Source organism: Mus musculus, chromosome 13 (genome assembly GCF_000001635.26).
Source record: "Mus musculus strain C57BL/6J chromosome 13, GRCm38.p6 C57BL/6J".
Classification (NCBI taxonomy): Eukaryota; Metazoa; Chordata; class Mammalia; order Rodentia; family Muridae; genus Mus; species Mus musculus.
This window is the reverse complement of record NC_000079.6, coordinates 64,473,158-64,480,245: the sequence shown is the minus strand read 5'-3', so window position 1 is coordinate 64,480,245 and position 7,088 is coordinate 64,473,158. Positions and strand designations below refer to the sequence as shown.

Below are 7,088 nucleotides of genomic sequence, written 5' to 3'. Positions count from 1 at the left end.
ACACAGAGTTATCCTCATGTTAATAGCCATTGCAATTTATAGTTAGGTACTTCCTACATGCTAGGTAAGCAGTTTTCCAACTGAGCTGTCTCTACGCCTCTAACCCCACTCATTAATCATTTTCCTACAGTAAGCCTTTCACGTTAAAGTATATACAAACTGGTTAGGCATTGAAAAATACAAAGCCCTAAATTGGTATTCTTATTAGAAATCTAAAGGGAAGGTCAGGTCAGGTTTATTAAATAGTCATTGTCAAGTCTAAAGAGCTTAAAGCTATAAAGGGTTAAAAAGGGGGTATTTGTCTATATGAAAGTGAACATCTTTTATGTGGTAAAATGGAGCGTGAGCAGAGTAGCTTTGGCAGGTTTTCAAGTTTAAATGATCATGTGGCTGCAGCTGGGAAAATGGATTCGAGAGATGACAGGAGATGGCCTGGAGATGAATTAGAAGGTGACATCTGTGGTTACAGTGATAAAGAATATAAGCAAATTGAATGCATGGGTCTTGCAGAGTGGTTGGGTGTAATGAGACATGAAACATCTAAAAATATAGATGTTCATTTATCTTGACCAACACTTATTTAACATGGGCTAAATATGGAGAATTTAAAACCTAAAAGCTGCTGAGCTGGTTCTATTAACAGCTAAATTTACTAACCAGTAAGGACTCTCTGTGTGTAGTGCCTGTCCTCCTGGGCTTTGGGTTCCTGGTGTAGCAATGTGCCCTACCACTGTGCCTTTCCAGAGGCCTGGATAGATTATCAAGTGTAGTGTTTCCTAACACAGGACTTGGTACAGAGGAAAGCCTTGATGTGTCTGGGCTTTCATCCCCTCCACTCTTCCGTCTGTCGCCAGTCTAGGCCCATGGAAAATTCCTGGCTCACCCTAGAGCCGTGATGTCAAGCATGCCTACCAGTCCCAATTGCTCAGAAAACTGTTTTGAATTCATAGATTTCCTGGGCCCTACTCTCAAAGACTAATTTTGCTGGTTTCAGGAACTCTGATTATATCAAAAATACATGGGAGAACCTGATACTCACCTACACTTGGAGCCTAGTTCCCTAGAAGGCATAGGAGATAATAAGAGGGGACCTAGTGAAATAAGTTAAGTTAGTCAGACTTAAGAGGAATATTCATTATGCTCTCTGCCAGTACAGCCCAAGGAAGACCTGGTCAACTCCCAGAGTCCATGAGGTCAGCCTCAGAAGATGAGCTAGCAAAGGCAAGAAATGACCTCTGCCTGTCAGAATGGGACTGGAGGCAGGGAAAACAAAGTGTAGGCCAGGTTAAGTTAGGGAAGGTCCTTAAAATGCTACGGTAAGGACTTTGGGCTTCATCACACAAGCAATGGAGGCTCATCAAAGGTTTCTAAGCTGGTAACCTGCTAAGAGCTTGTCTTAGTAACCGAGTGAGGTGACATTGGCAGCAGGGTTGAAAAGACACTCTACAGAATGAGGGATTGTCTCCGCTAAAACTGTGATTATCCAAACAGCTTTATTTGGAAAACAGAGAGTTCGGCGATCCTGAACTCTGGCCAAGGCAAGTGGAAGTACAAATAAGAGATCCAAGTAACAAGCGGCAAGGATCCCAGAGTGGCCGTTATCTTCTGGTAAACAGCTTCAAACTTGCAGGTTTTCTTGCAAGATTAATTAGCACTTTACTTTTAATAAGACCTTACATTATACCAATTTAGAGGTGAGATCAGATGCCACCCCTCAAAAAAAACAAAAAAAAAAAACACATACACACAAAAACCTAAGTTATTTTTACACCTAGCATTGTTGAAAGTATACTGAGAAAGATGCTTTTTCATTTGGGACTGCTGAAAAACATCACTCCACAGGAAAACTGAAAGCAGGGAGTGTCCCTCTCCACAAAGTAATTTAGGTGCAAGATTTCAGAGCCCCCAGGGATATCTTGGGGCACCCAGGCAAGGAGGTACAATAGTACTCCCAGGCAACTCCATTGCTGGAGGCATCACTGTCTGTGGGAGACAGACGGGAGACACTGGTTAGGAAAGATTTACTGTCCTGAGCTGACAGAGGAGATGGGTGATACCCAGTCAGCTGGGTAAACAGAGGATCATTTATAATACAGCACTGGGCAACCCCATCCCCACCCTAAAAACCATGATAAAGTGAAGACCAGGCACAGGGCCAGGCCTCCAAACAAGACCTTGACAAGGACAGGCGGGGGGGTACTTTAGGAAGGAGCCCGAGTCGATTCCATTAGCTCTGACTCACACAATACTCTCTTTGAATATGTAGACTGTGAAGAAAGAAAAAGAAATGGGATTGTATCATTAACATGAGACTCTTGCAACAGCTTTGGCTATAATGAGCTTTCTTCCAAAATAATAAATTACTTGCATGATTGTGGCAAAAAAATTAAAAATCAGGAAAGGGAAAAGTATATGAATGTCCTACAGGCTGCCTGTGGCTGACATTATAAAGCATTCATCATGAATACTCAAAAAGATAGGCAAGTAATTTTTCAAAATCTGAGATTATTTTCATTCTTGTAGCCTATTCTGTCTTAATTTGTTGTAGGCCTATTAGAATAGAAGGAGTCAGATCTGCTTTTTGTTAAGGTTGAGTAAATTGCATATAGATGTGGGTTAATTGATTGCTTTTCCTTTTATTTTTATTTATTTAATTTTGAGAATGTCTCTGTATATGACTCAGAACTCTTGATCCTCCTGACTCAGGCCCCCGGTGCTAGGATTATCAGCAACTACAACTGGCTCTCTTCTCTACTGTTTCTTGTCTTTTGGCTTTTCTCTCCCTTTTCTTTCCCTTCCAAGTCCAGCCTAGTCCTGAACTCTTGGTTCAAGTGGAATTCTGACTCCCAAATGCTAGGATTAGAGATATATGCCACCATGTCCAGTTTATAAAGAGCCTGGGGTGTAACCCAGGGCTTGGAGCATGCTAGACACTCTACTAACTGAGCTACATCTCCAGACCACAGTATCTGTCTTCAAAAAATAGATTCATTTAGTATAGTTTTAAAAAAAGAGGTGTGTACAGATGTGGATTCAGGGGTGTGTACAGATGTGGATTCAGGGGTGTGTACAGATGTGGATTCAGGGGTGTGTACAGATGTGGATTCAGGGGTGTGCACAGATGTGGATTCAGGGGTGTGTACAGATGTGGATTCAGGGGTGTGTACAGATGTGGATTCAGGGGTGTGTACAGATGTGGATTCAGGGGTGTGTACAGATGTGGATTCAGGGGTGTGTACAGATGTGGATTCAGGGAGGAGGACTTCCTCAGCAGTCTTCAGGCACCTCCCTCTTTTTGTTGAGTTAAGACCTCTCATTGGCCTGGAGCTTCAATAAGTAGGCAAGGCTAACTGGCCAGCCAGTAATGGGCATCCTCCTGTCTCTGCCTCCCATCTCACCACTACTAGGATTACAGTGAGCACCACCAAGCTGTTTTTTATGTGGGTTTTGGAGATCTAAACTCAGCATCTCATAAGTTAAGCACTTCACAAACTGAGCCATCTCCCAAGCCCTTCTTCCATTCAAGTAAAAATTAAAATTTAATAAAAGTTTTTATTAATTTTAATTAAATTTATTCATTTTAATAAAATTATAACATATAAATTTCATAAGCGTGTTCCACTTTAATAACATTTACAAACACTTCTTTGAACAGATTCTATAACTGCAGACATGTCACTCATAAGAAAGGGTTGCATGTACCACCACCCCGAAGAACATTTCATAGTTCATTAAACAAGTCTCCAACAGACCCTCCAGTTTTCTCCACTTGGAGCAACACTCCAGTAAGCAACATCATCCATGTTTTTTACATGCTTGTTCAATATCTGCTGAAGATGAAGTCTAAGACAACTCCTGGCCAGAATAATCTTCCTCACTAAGGAAGTTATTGACTTTGCCTGCCCAGTGTCCAGATCTACCTTTCCCCCATCACAAAAATGTAATGCGAATGAGAGAAGGAATTTCCTGGCTTCCAATCATCTTCCATGAAAGCGGGGGTCACCCCACCCCTAGGCAAGTGATGTAATCCTGGCCAGTCAAAGAAGTACCACATCCTCTCTATAGAAGGCACAGAGGTTCTCACTGCCTGAGATTGGCTAGGAGATGGCCCATGACCAGATGAGTCCAGGAGTGTTAGATCTATGGGAAAGGAGGAGTGAGAATTTGAGAGAAAATTGTTAAGTTGGTCTTCATGCAAAATGTGTATTATTAATACTGGCAGGCAAGGGGGCAACACAGTATACAAGAGTCTAAAGTAAAAGGCTCCAGTCTGCCAGACAAAGTGAAGTGTCTTCCCAAACAGACTTAGTTCATATATGACCTATGTTGCATGACAGAGGTAAGGAATGGGGGCCTACATGGCTTAGACTTTGTGATGAAGGATACCTTTTTCTTTCAGCAAGGTTCTTGGCTAATGTGTGACCTAGAAGACATTAGAGTTGTCAGTCTCTCCCCTTACCCCATGTCCTGGTATGAAACAAGGTGGGATGAATATGATTTTGCTATGCTTACAAACCTTCTCTGCTTAGACCCCAAAGGACTTGTATGCTCTAACAAGGAAAAGTCAGAGTCTAGGCTTGGGCTGGAACCATAAGAAAAGAGAGACCTCCGTCTCCTGGATCTGCCCACAGAAGAGATGGAAGTGCAGTCAGTATGCAAGAGCCTTGGGGGGTACTTCTCAATTAAACCATCACAGCTGCTCCTCGGTATTCCACTGTCCTGTGCCACACACAAGAGTTAAATGTCCTGAATCCAGCATCACTTTGTCTCTTTTAACTATCAACTAAGATTTTAGACTTTAGACTCCTGCATACTGCATTGACTTTTTGCCTGCCGGTATTAATACACCCTTTGCATGAAGACTGATTTAAATCAACAACTTTCTCAGTTTCTCATTTCTTCTTCCCTGAAGATCTAACATTCTTGGCTCATCTGATTATGGGCCATCTCTCAGGCAATTTTAGCTGGTAAGCTCAAGAAGCTAATTAAGTACCTTAGATGCACTCTAGGCTGGGGCTCTGACCTTCCCTTGGGTGGCTCGAAATTAATGCTGAGTGGGAACTCAGAGATGTCACCTAAATTTCATGCTTTGCCTCCCTGGGAAGTCTTGTAATGGGGAGAATAATGCCAAGAGATTGAGTTTGAGTATAAAAACTTGACTTTAAAATAAATACAAGAGAAACAAGAACATAGCTCAGTTGGTATATTGCTTGTCTGCCATGTAAGAAGCTCTTGGTAGGAGCCTCAGCACCACAGAAACCAGGCATGGTGGCACGTGTGGGCAATCTCAGCACTCAGGAATTGGAGACAGGAGAATAGAAGTTCAAGGTCATTCCTAGCTACAGAGGGAGCTTGAGACCACCTTGGTCTGTATGTGAATCTGTCCAAAAATAAGAGTAGTAGTAGTAGTGATAATAAAACAGAAAAGATTCATACAAGGTGTGGCCAAATCAGGGTTTTCTCCCAAGAATTTTTAGAAATTTACAGTATTTTAAAGAAAATATTGAGCAATCAACAGCCAACCGTTAATGTGTATCTCAGAGTGGGACAGCAAGCTGGGAGAGTACTTAGCAAATGAAGAGAAATCTACAACTCTGGCTTCTAAGTGCTGCTTGCTGGGCTGTGACCTAGACTCCAACACAAATAACCAGTTGTTATTTGTAGAGCCTGGGGATTAAATACCATGGCTTTGGAGTCAGGCAACTCTGGGAGCTAATCTCAGTGCTGCCACAGAACAGGCAAGTTAGTTAACCTCTGTCAGCATCAGTTTCCTCATTGCTCTGGCTTGGATAATGAATGTCACCCCACCCCCAAAGAACTATGTGTTAAAGACTTGATCCCCAGCCTGGTGCTATGTGGTGGTGGTGTACTCTCTAAGAGGTGGAGCCTAGTTGAAGGTCCTGAGGTCATTAGGGGTGTGCCCCAGAAAACCTGTAAGACCCTCCCCTCCCCCTCCCCCTCCCCTCCCTGGGGTTTTATTGTTTAATTAGGTTTAGGGCCAGAGGACAACTTTGTGGAGTCAGTTCTCTCCTTCCACCTTTACGTGGGCTCTGAGAGCCAAATGCAGGATCTCCAGGCTTACCTGGCATGCATCTTTCTCAAACGAGTCCGCTAGTAAACCAGTCCCACCCCTCCCCTGCTTTTGATGTATATCATTTTATTCTGCCATGTGTTCTCTCAGCAATGTGTGCCTCTCCAGAGACTACAACCATGAAGCTTTGCTTCCCCAAACTGAGAACAAAAATAAATCTTTTATTCTCATAATTACCTCTGATACTTTGTTATAATGGCAGAAAGCTGGCTAAGACAGTCACCTTAAAGATGAGGTACTAAGTTCTGCTTCACAGCAATCCTGGAAGGATTATATAGGTGGGAGCGGGGGGTTCATGTTCTACTTTAAAACTGGAGTCCTGGGCCGGAGATAGGAGCCCTAGCTGCTGTTGCTGAGGACTAGGGTTCAGTTCTCAGCACCCTCGTGGTGACTCACAGGCATCTGTTGACTCCAGTTCCATGGAATCCAACGCCCTCTTCAAGCCTGCATGGGCACTGCAATCACATGGTGCAGACATACATGCAGGCAGACATACACATAAAGAAAATATTTTTATTTATTTTAAACATCTATTTTATTAAATAGGTTTTTTTGAAAAATAAATACATTGAGTGACTCTTCTCTGAGAAAACCACACACCCCTATTTTCCAGTGTGATTTCTTTCCTTTTGGCATCTTTCTCTTTATTGTAGCACTTAAAATCTCTTAATAAGGGGCTGGTAAGATGGCTCAGTAGGTAAGAGCACCCGACTGCTCTTCGGAAGGTCCGGAGTTCAAATCCCAGCAACCACATGATGGCTCACAACCATCCATAATGAGATCTGACTCCCTCTTCTGGAGTGTTATAATAAATAATAATAAATAATAAATAAATCTTTTAAAAAATCTCTTAATAAACTCCAGTTCTGCTTCAAAACAATAAACATATTGAAAACAATTTACATTTAATCTCTTTTGTTTTTATTTCATTTTGCTCTTTGTTTTGTTTTCTTTTGTTTTTGAGATAGAGTCTGTTATAGAGCCCTGGCTGTCCTGG

The 7,088-nt window shown here is 42.2% G+C and overlaps 1 long non-coding RNA gene across 1 annotated transcript in view; it reads right to left on the bottom strand.

Annotated features, from left to right (window-relative positions):
• Positions 1-7,088, bottom strand: part of Gm31218 — a 58,926-nt gene that overhangs the window by 28,157 nt on the left and 23,681 nt on the right. The window lies entirely within an intron of this gene.